The following is an 11184-nucleotide window of genomic DNA, read 5'->3' on the forward strand; positions in this document are numbered from 1 at the left end:
AAACCCTTAACCCCAGCTCTGTTGGGCCCTGGCCATCAACAGTTTTCTTCAACTGGGTTGCCAGAAAAAAAGTTTGAAAACCACTGGATTTTCAATCCTCTGCTGAGAGATCAATTCCAAAAAGCATAAGTAGCAGCAGCAAGAAGTTTTTCAAAGCAGCCTCTAGACCAGGGGTGGGCAAACTTTTGGCCCGATGGCCACATTTGGGTGGGGAAATTGTACACAGGGCCATAAATGTAGGGCTGGGGGTGCGGGAGGGGGTGAAGTGTGAAGGAAGGGGCTCAAGGCAAGGGGTTGGGATGCAGGAGGGAGGCTCAGGGCAGGGGGTCAGGGTGATGGAGGGGTTGCGGCAGGGGGTTGGGCTGCAGGAGGAGTTCGGACTCCAGCCCTGCTTACCTTGAGCGGCTCCGGGGTGGCAACAGGGCTAAGGCAGGCTCCCTGCCTGCCCTGGCCCCACGCCGCTCCCAGAAGTGGCCAGCATGTCCGGCAGTGGCCAGCATGTTCGGCAGTGGCTCCTGGGGGTGGGGTGGGGCAGGCGGCTCCGCTGCACATTGCCCTCGCCTGCGGGTACCACCCCCGAAGCTCCCATTGGCCACAGTTCCCCATTCCTGGCCAATGGGAGTTGTGGGGGGCTGTGCCTGCAGGTGAGGGCAGCTCATGGAACCTTCTGCCCCTCCCCCAGGGGCCTAAGAGACGTAGTGCCAGTCACTTCCGGGAGTGGCGCGGGGCCAGGGCAGGCAGGGAGCCTGCCTTAGCCCTGCTGCGCCAGGGGGCTGGCAATCCCAAGGGCCGGACTGAAAGCCCTGATGGGCCAGATCTGGCCCATGGGCTGTACTTTGCTCTCCTCTGCTCTAGATTCAGCTCCCTTCAGGAAATTTTTTCAGGGCAACTCCCATGCCCAACTGCAAATTAAACTTTATTCCAGAATTCTTTATATCAATGCACAAAAGATGTTCTAGTGGTTTTTAAGTGTTTAAGCCCTTCTTTCCACTCTAGAAATGAATTTGCCAGAATAAACATGATTTGTGCCTTCTATGTCCCTTATCTACTTTTTACCTTCTCAATACACCTATGCTGTAGGAGAAGGTGCTATTCAAAAGGAGAAGTGCACAATAAGGGCTTGTGTACATGGGGAAATTGACTGGACTAACTATTCTTGGGAAAAAACGTAAGGACACTAATTTTTCTGGAATAAAATGACATTCTTGAATGCTGTGTTCACACAGGGAGCTATTATGGAACTTCAGAACAGTTTATTCCATAATATATCTACTTGTAATGTCTCAAACACTTTATTCTATACACAATATTTTGTTTTTGTTTCTGTTTTGTAGAAAATAACCTGACTGCAATATCCTCTCTGACTTGTGAGGATGGAAAGAATTTCATGTGGACTAATCCATTGCTTTCAAAAAATTTGCCAGCTGTAGTGTGGGGAAAAAGCTTAATTTACATTTTATTATGCAAAATCAAGCTTCAGGTACTTTTCTTGGACTTCAACCACAAGTGTAAACAGTATCACAGGGCAAGACCCATAAATGAAATAATTTATTTTTGACAAGTGAAAAAGTTGTCAGAGAGCAAAATACTATAGGGGACTACACATCCTTAATTGGAACTCATCAACTTACGTTTTGAATTTTATTCTTGAAGCAGTGAGAAGTCAAACAACTGGGGGGGAAAAAGAAAACCTTTTTCAAGAGGTTCTTCGCCACTAACAGTCTTCTGACAGGGTGGATAAAAATTAATGATTTTTTTGATAAAATGCTTTTTGAGGAAAACCCTATCTAAAGATGTATCTTAATTAAAACTACTATAGCTCAAAGATATCTCATCATGGAATAGGGATTATAAATTCTAATTCTGTGGTATGAGACAATATATTCATGTAATTTTTAAGAAAAGTTTTGTAAATGAGTTCCAATAGTTCATGGATTAGGGACCTAATCTTATGGGATTCCAGGGGCTTCTGTATAGATTATTTAAATTAATCTTATCTACCCAATGGGACTCAGTGCTCAGTCTAGAAGATACTATCAGATATGCTTAGTTTTGCAGTTCTCAAACTTTGGATTTGTCTCTCCAGAGATAAAACCCTTGTTAACAGCAAAAAAATAAATAAATAAATAAATAAATAAATAAAATATAGAGGTGACAAATAACAGACCTCAACCCTATTGTCCCTCTGCAAATTTGTGTACGCAGAGTCAATCCCTTACCTCTCTCTAAAAGTGCAAAGTTTCAAAAAATTCAATTAACAGAAGATTATTGGGGACAGAATAGATCTGGACAAGGAGAAGAAATCTGGAGATAAATGTGAGAAGGGAGGGAAAGACAGTAGAAACAAAAGTGAAACTGTTTGAGCAGCATATTCCAGAAGTCTTGTGGTCTTTCTGAGTGTAGCCTTCATTGATTTGAGATCTACCATACCATTCTCTCACTAGAAGGGAAAAATCTATAATGGCAGCAGGCCGTGGAAGAGAGACAGTTTGGGAATAAGAACCATTTATGAAATATATGTTTGCTGATGATGTTTTAAAGAAAGTCACACCAATGAACTGGTGGAAGTCACTTAAGCACTTAGATTCAGGAGACTGTTGAAGTGATAATCTCACTTTTAACAGCAATAACTTCTTCTGCTGGTGTAGAAAGTTCCTTTGGACTAATTCATTCCAAAATGAGAAATCATTTGGGACCTGAAAAAGCAGGAAAGCTTGTTTTTCTTTTCCAGATTATGAACAAACAGGAAAATGAAGATGACTGAGTTAGCTGCAGAAGCCAATATTTTAAGTTTCTCATGTTGACCTGGCTGACATAGTTGATTTAATTTCTGTTTTTTAATATTTCATTTAACTATTTTAGTTAACAATTTTAACAAAAACAAACCTGATTTTAAAAAACTTGAATGTTTAATTAACTTCAAAAATTCATATGCTTGTTTTGTTAAAATATTATATGTTTGCTGTTGAAGTAAAAAATCCAGAATACATAACGTTGTTGTTTTAGTTAAATAAAGCAATTTAAATGTCTGTCTGGTGATGTTCTCCTAACACAGCATGGCAAGAAAATCCTCCAAATAGTAATGATTAAACTGTTGAATTGGAGATAGTTCACCTCCCAATGACTTCATAAATATCTGCTTTAATTACCTTTGGTAAATGAAATAACCAAACAATCGTTCATTTTCTGATACAGCTGTAAAACTAATCTGAAAAGTTTTCAAAATAAATCACTTTAAAAATGTATAGTGTGTACCTTCTAAAAATGAAACCTACATCTATCTCTGAGTTGTGAAGAATATGTATTAAGGTTATAACAACTAACAAGAATGCACTTTTATGTAGAGATCCATGATTAAATCGAGTCTTCCTGACTAGTGACTTAAATAATGATTTAAATCAAATCCACCCTGTCTTCTGAAAAACTTAAGTTTAATTCACCAAATGGAACTGATTTAATCTCAGCAGACATTTATATTTCACATTTTAAATACTGATACAAATATTTAACTTAAATTAAGGTAGTACGAGAAAAATACTCTAGATATATTCACTTATAAAAGTTTCTTAAACTATTAGTTTTGCAAATATACTGTAAACCTGGTTATCTCTAGACCTTTGTGCTTTTAGTAAAAAAAAAAATACAGACAAAAGGAAAAGTATTAAAGGTCACGTGATTATCTGTTTTTTTCTTTTCCTTTTTGTTTTTAAAGCTGGGCTTGTGCCTTTTTTTGCTACTTTATGATGCATGAGAAAGGCCTGAAAGGGTTTGCTTGCCCTTTAAGTTAATTTTTCTAAGCAAGAAAGCAAAAAAGTCAGGAATATCACAGGGGCTTGTTGTGATGCAATGATAATGGGACTCTGCAGAGGGTTCCATGTGAAGATAGTTGGGGCTCAGCCGGAGGGACGAGGGGGAGGAGGGGCTAGAGCTCAGCATGGGGGCTGGGTGTGGGGGGGTCCAGATGCTGGGGGAGTAGGACTCAGTGGGATGGGGATCCAGATGCAACTGGTTGGAGCTCAGTGGGGTGGGGATCTAGGTGCAGGGGGCTCATTGGGGTGGTCCAGGTGCAGGGGGAGTTGGGGTCATTGAGGGGTGAGACTTGGCAAGAGGGTCTAGGCATGAGGGGGACTGGATGCATGGGGGTTGGGTGGATGGGGGAGCAGCTCCCTGCACAGGGATCCCTCCCCCTGCAGCAGAGGAGCAATGGCTGCAGGAAGCAGGGGGAGTTTTCAGAGCTTCCTGCAGCCGGGGATGGGTCTGACCCAGCCCCGGATGCCATGCAAGGGAAGAGGAAGTCCCGTCCTCCCCAGCCCAGCCTAGCAGCTGAGGCGGGCACAGGGTAGGAGCCACCAATCAGGTCTTCCTCCCCCCTCCTGCCCCACAGTGATTTACCTCTCTGCCAGCTGCCCTGGGCACCCAAAACGTACTGTTGGGAAGGGTCACATGACCGCTTTTGTGGCTTCCCTGTCAGACAGTAATTTTTCTGCAAGGAAGCAAAGAAATCTGCGTGGGACAAATTCTGCGCATGCGCAGTGGCACATAATTCCCCCCGGAGTATAATGTAAAAACACAAGCAGGAAAAAACAAAAAAAAAATCAGACCTCCTTCAATCATAAAATATCAAAAACTGACAGTCTGTTTTTTCCCTTGCATGGGTATCTTTTAAGACTTGTTTTACACATACCTTGGACACAAAGGTACAGTGTTTGCTTCTGACCTGTGTTTTTGCACTTGTAGTCTCATTTTGCCATGAACTAAGAAAGTACTAGATTAAATTTAAAGAGTACAAATCATAAAAAACTCAACATGCGTTAGCGCAATCTGTAACTAACAGCTTATAAAGAAATGCTAAAGAATTAAAGTTATGTAGTGTCTGAGGTATTCATAATAAAAACAGTAGTCTATTTGTTAGTTTGTACACTGTAGATATTGAAACTGTTTTCATCTCTGCATATTACAGTATCTTTGTACTTTATTACAATGTCTATCTCCATCTTCTGCTCCTTGTGTATTTCTGAACTCTTATGCGGTCACTTAACTTTATATTTTTTTTCTAGTTTTACAAACCTATCCAATGTTCATCTTTTTTCACACCTTTCAGCTGTGTTCTTTTCTGACCTGTTTCTGTCCATGTTATAGCGAATACATTATAAATTCTGTGTCCGGATCTATAAAACTAAAACTAAGGTTTGAAAAAAATTACAGGGCAAACAGAATGGACTACTAAAGCCTTAGGTCAATACAAACAATGAGCAAAGTTTCTACCAGTAAGCAACATGGTAATTCCATGATGTCAAGTCCAGCATCCATCCCTAGCTAATGGAAATGGGGAAGGTGTTATCAAGTTACTTTTCTCTTATACCCTGCTTGAAGACTCCATCATTTACAGCAACCACTGGATTCAGGGTGTCTGATAAATTTGAAATTCCTCTCCTTCTTACCCAGGTTTGTTGCTAGAAGAGAGAAAGAATTCTCTCAACCCATAACTCTAAAGTCTCATGGCTAGTGTGAGGGCTTCTTCCCCCTCAATATCGCCATCATCTGGTCTTTTCATCTTCATATCACATAACTCTGTAGCCTAGACTAGGTAAGTCTACATAAGGTAGCCTATGTCAACCCAACTATGTCAGTGTCTCCACTACAGACTTTCTCTCTCGCCTATATAAGTGCCCAATTACACCATCATAACAACTCCATCTCCTTGAGAGGCATAGGGCTTATGTCTGTGTAGTTAGGGCAACACCGTGTCTGTGTAGACACTGCATTCCTTACATGGGCTGTTGGCTGTCATTCTTGTCAATTTCACGGTTCCTGGAGCCATGAAATTGACAAGAAAGTCGGCTATGGAGCCAGGCTGCTGTCAGGTCTCCACTCCAAACTGGGCTGCCACCCAAGCTCCCAGCTTGGGCTGCTGCCCGGGCTCCCCACTCCGAGCGCTGCTGCCCCCCAGGTCCTGGATCACCGCTAGAAGCATGGCAGCTGACCGGACTCTGGGGTGGATCTACCTGCCAGAGGCGAGAAGCCCCAGGTGGCTGTCCCCCTGGTCCTGGCTGGGAGCAGGGAGGCAAGAAGCCCCAAGGGAAAGCTGGGCTCCAGTGCGGAGCTGCACAGAACTGAGAGCTCTGGCTCTCAGCCCACCCCAGTGCTCCTCTTCAGTCGGTGAAAGCGCTCCTAGTGCACCACAGACAGAAGGAGAGTAGTGTGAAAGTGGCCGCTGTAAGTCAACCTAAGACAAGTCAATTTAAGACTGTAGTGTAGACTTGCCCCAAATCTTTTGTCCAGGCCCTCATAACAATTACATAGAGCTTTTTTTTAATCAGATCTCAGAATGCATTCGAAAGGTACAGTCCTCAAAGCAGAGCTTGTGAAGAATGGTTTGCACATATACATCACATTTTATCTATCATACTAAGGACTTTACAAAAGTGGTAATCTCCATTTTACAAATTAAGAAAATTAGGCAGTGCAGTGACTGGGTACACTCAAGGCCACAGCATGTCAGTCTGAGCAGAACACAGGTGATGAGTCCCAGTCTCCATCTAGATATTAGACTATGCTGCCTCCCATTTTAGCTCCACTGAAATCCATTATAAATATACCTTCTTAAAAGGTAAGTGGCATCTTTTAATGTTTACCATTAACTGATCGCATCAGAGAACGTGCTGCACTCCATGACACAAACCATGCTTTTGTCAAAGACACACCAAGTCCTAAGAACTGACAATGTTCATTTCTTAATTCAAAGAACAACACTGAGTAACAAACATACTATAATGCCCCTATATTAAGCTTGATAAAAAAAAAAATGACATTTTACTCTGAACATCATAGTATGGAAAGAAAAACTGAGAACTGACAAGCTTCTAGCAGCACAGATATTAAAGGTGACCTGCCAGGGGAATAAAATTAATTTTGTGCCCATTTTGCTTCTCTATTATGTAGGAAGGAGACTGGAAGGTTTCTTTCAAAAAAATTTTTACATTAGAAATTCACATCTTGCCTACCCAGAAATTCTATAGAAGACTGAAGGACAAGTGGAATTATATCACACTAGATAACAGACTGAAAACTAAACTACCAAGAGGAAAATGGAATTTTTAATCTAACTGTTCAAAACTTTGTAGCTTATTTTTGCCAACACCTATTTGACTCAAATGCTTGAGAAACACTTGGGAAGGAAAAATGGACTTTGAATTAAGGGGTAAAAAAACCTCCTATTACACATCTGAGACCAGAACAAACAGGGAAGATCTGTCTGGCATTCCTGTTATTTAACACAAAAACACAATAAAAAGAAAAGAAAAAGAAAACCCACAGAATGTCACTGCCCTCACCCCCCAAAAGTCCCCCTTCAGACCTTTTTCATACATTCCACTCTTTTCTTCATGAATTCCTATTTCCCTTTGTAAGTCTCTTTTAAAAACTCAAGTCTGGAATCCTCTGGGACAGGCTGGGCGGGGGCAATGGGATAATGAGAAACACACTGGAACAGCATGTATATTGGACAACACTTTTGACTACAGACAGGGATGCTTCCTCTTGATTAATCAGCAAAGAAACATTGTATTTTCTTGGAAACCTGTTGAGCTGTGTCTGCAATTAACCTTTGCCCCCAAAATTTCCAACCATTGCTTCCCTCAGTGGTGACTCCCAGAATGCTTAATGTAGACCAGCAGCAGGTCTAGACAGCACCATGTTAAAATGCCAGCAGCCTCCTGGAACCATGTCTACACTAGCACTCCTACTGCTGCTAACAATGGCATAAACAAGACTTTAGTGAGCTGCGTTTGGGTTGTAGCCCACGAAAGCTTATGCTCTAATAAATTTGTTAGTCTCTAAGGTGCCACAAGTACTCCTGTTCTTTTTGCGTTTTATTCTGAAGCTAAACAAAATAATCCCGCAATGTCTGCTCACCCTATTCACCTCAAGAATTATGAGTACAAAAATGTCAGTGTCTCATCATAACCTAGACATTATAGGGCATAGGACCTTGGAAATAATAGGCGAGTATCCCATAATACGGACATAAAATTGGAATAAAAACTGCAACTACAAACTAACGTCAACTGCATTAAGTACATAGCCCATGCCTTCCTGTATCTTGACCATTGAAATATTTTTAGGGTAAGAAGAAGAAAGAGATAAGATAACTAAACTGCATTGACCAGAAAGACCCTCTGATGCCCCATGCCTCCAATCTTGCAACAACCCATTTGTGTGATCAGTTGCCTCAATGGGGAGGAAAAAGCTCAGTTTCACCATACGATATTCCTGTACCAAGTGCCTTCCCCTTCGTGGCTATTCATACAGCTAAGGGTGAGCAGGGAAGAGATTCTACTTCTGCAGCGCCCCATGGAGCTCACAGTGCCTGCAAGGAGCAGGACCAATCGATCACTCTGGTCATGGAGCCAAGAGGGAAATACAGGCTCAACCCAACCCAGTCTCAAGAAGAGGAAGAAAAAAGGACCCATTACTCACTGCAAAGAAATACGGGCCCTTTGCTCAGCCCCAGGGATCAGCACTACGGGGCTGGGGCCCCTTCCGCCCGCGCCTCTCCCCCCTTACAAGCACTATGGAGTTGGGGTCACTTCCCCCTCCCCCCGCCAGCCTCGTTTCACTCTCCCCCGGAGCAGCGCTATGGGGCTCGGGCCTCTTTCCCCCGCGCCTTACCTCACCTCCCCACAGAGCAGCACTGTAGGCTAGGCCCCTTACCCGGCCCTCTCCCCCCCACACTATGGGGCCGGGCCCCCTCCCCCACAGGAGAAAGCAAAAGAAGGCTAACGGGGAGCCCCCCCATCATCTCCTCCCGGGGAAGGTTTCGGGGAGCCCTCTCCCTTCTCCATGCCAGCGGGCCAAACCCTCTCCCCTCGCCGCAGCCCCTGCACCTCCACGCTCCCCCCACGCCGAGCGGAAGCGGGGCCCAGACGGAGCCCCCCCCGGGCCATGCGGCGCAGGCCGCTCTCATCTGACTGCCGCTCCCACCGGCTCCAGGGGCCCGGCCCCGCCCGGCCGCGGGGGAAGCAGCGGCGAGCCCTCTCCCCTAAGGGAGGACCCTGCCGGCCAGCTCCCCTCTCCCGGCCCCCCTGCGGTCTCTTACCTGGCACGCAGCGTCCGGGACCGGCGTTCTGGCCTGTACCCGGCTGCAGGACTCGGTGAGGCCGCTGCCGCCGCGCGAACCGCCTCCACACAGAGGCCAAGATGGCGGGCGGCCAAGCCGGCGCCAACGGCGTCTGACCTCACCGCGCAGCGCCCACGCAACGCCGGTCACGTGATGCCCGGCTGCCGCAGTAGCCTGGGCGGATTCCTCCTCTCCGCGGAGCAGATAGCGCCACCTGCAGGAGCCTTCTGGACCTGCCCCTCCAAGGAGGCAGGCAATGCTGCGGGTGTGGGAACTGCAGGACAGTGAGGTCACTCTAACCCCCGGGGGCACGTGGCTTTTGTTTCTCCAGGGTTCAGATATGTCTCTCTTTTGGGGTCAGCCCAAGGGAGATTGGAGAAGCTCCAGATTCCTCCCTGGCCTTCCTGACTCTTGCAGGACACAGCAAAGTTTGCAAATCTCAGCAAATCTGAGGCCCGTGCTGGGCTTGTAATAAAGCTGTGCTGGTTGGATGCTGGGTTAGGAACTATCACACAGTCCGCTAGCACACCTGGGCAAAGAGCGGGTACAGACGCCCCCCAGGTTATGCAAATCTGACTTACCCAAATCCGCACTTACGGAAAAAGTTCCGTAAGCTAGAAATAGGGTTTTTTTGTTTTGTTTTTTGTTTATTTGCGTAATGGTCAGGTATACGTTTCCGACTTACGCAAAATTCGAGTTACGCAAGGCGTTCTGGAATGGAATGCTTGCATAAGTCGGGGAGCGTCTGTATTGCCAGCTTGCCAACATCCAGGAATCAGGCTAAAAAAATCATGAGATTGGCTTCAAAATCACGAGATTTTAAAAATAAATGGGACGTTCTTTCCCATCCCCTCCCTTTTATTTTCTGTGTTTGTGAATTGCACACAGGTTACATTTCCAATCTTTTCTCTGCAAGGACGAGAGCTAGAAAATAAGACCTGCTATACACACAGGGTATGTCTACACTGCAGTTAAAAACCTGCGGCTGCCCATACCAGTTGACTCAGGTTGGTGGTGCTCAGGCTAAGGGGTTGTTTAATTGCAGTGTAGACATTTGGGTTCAGGCTGAAACCCGGGTTCTAGGATCCTAGAGATGGGAGAATCCCAGAGGTGGGGTTGCAGCAATTAAATAGCCCTCGAGCCCGAGTCAGCTGACATGAGGCAGCCATGGATGTCTAATTGCAGTGTAGACTTACCCACAGTTTTTCTACAGTATAGCTAGTTTAGATAGGGGTGTGATTTTTTTAAAAAAGTATATATTTATACCTGTACGGCTAGTAGTGTGGAAGCTGTTATATTGGTGTAAAGGCACCATATAGCAGGATAGTGGATTCTCTTTCTTGTACAGGAATAATGTGGACTGATATAACTGAGCCCAAACAAGGAGGTTCTATCATGTAGTGGCCTAGTGGATATAGCACTGGACTGGGACTCAAAATAAAGAGGCTATGTAGCGGGGTGATCACCCTGCTCATGCCCTGAAGGGCTTGACACAGCCCTGGGAGAGGGCTGGGGCGGGGACAAGCTAGGCTGATTGGGGGAAAGCAGCCACAGGTGGGGCCACACCCCAATCAGGCCACGGCTGGCCCTATACGAGGGCTGAGGGCCAGAAACTAGGACACACTCTCTCTCTCTCGCTAGCTTCCTGAGAGAGAAGGACCTGGCTGCCTGGTAGCTGAGAAGGGTACCTGAGGTGGAGCAGTGCTGGGGAAGGGCAGAGGGAGCTGGCCAGCTCCAGCCTAGTAAAACCCCAGGCTGCAGGCCTTGCTAAGAAGGCCAAAATGGTACTGGGGCTGCAGGGAGGCAGCCCAGAGACAGGGAAAGGCAGCAGATCCTAAACCCCTTGCCGATGATGAGTGGCCATTACAGACTGCAGTCTGCCCCAGTGAGCGGGGGCTAGATAGTGACTGGCAGTAGCCACTGAGGCAAGGTGGGGATAGAGTAGGGTTACCATTCGTCCGGATTTACCCGGACATGTCCTGCTTTTTGTGTTAAAAATAGCGTCCGGGGGGGAATTTGTAAATCACTAAAAATGTCCGGGATTTCCCCCCCATGCAGAGCGAGGC

The 11184-nt window shown here is 45.6% G+C and overlaps 1 protein-coding gene across 1 annotated transcript in view; it reads right to left on the reverse strand.

The window, feature by feature from the left end:
• LOC112107412 (protein PRRC2C) overlaps positions 1–9117 on the reverse strand; it is a 112921-nt gene extending 103804 nt beyond the window's left edge. Inside the window, exon 1 of the mRNA XM_026656194.1 lies at positions 9098–9117. The gene's annotated coding sequence lies outside the window, so the exon portion shown is untranslated. The remainder of the gene's footprint in view (positions 1–9097) is intronic.
• Positions 9118–11184: the final 2067 nt, after the last annotated feature.

This window comes from Terrapene carolina, unplaced genomic scaffold (genome assembly GCF_002925995.2).
Source record: "Terrapene carolina triunguis isolate 2854851 unplaced genomic scaffold, T_m_triunguis-2.0 Scaffold212, whole genome shotgun sequence".
NCBI classification, from domain to species: domain Eukaryota; kingdom Metazoa; phylum Chordata; order Testudines; family Emydidae; genus Terrapene; species Terrapene triunguis.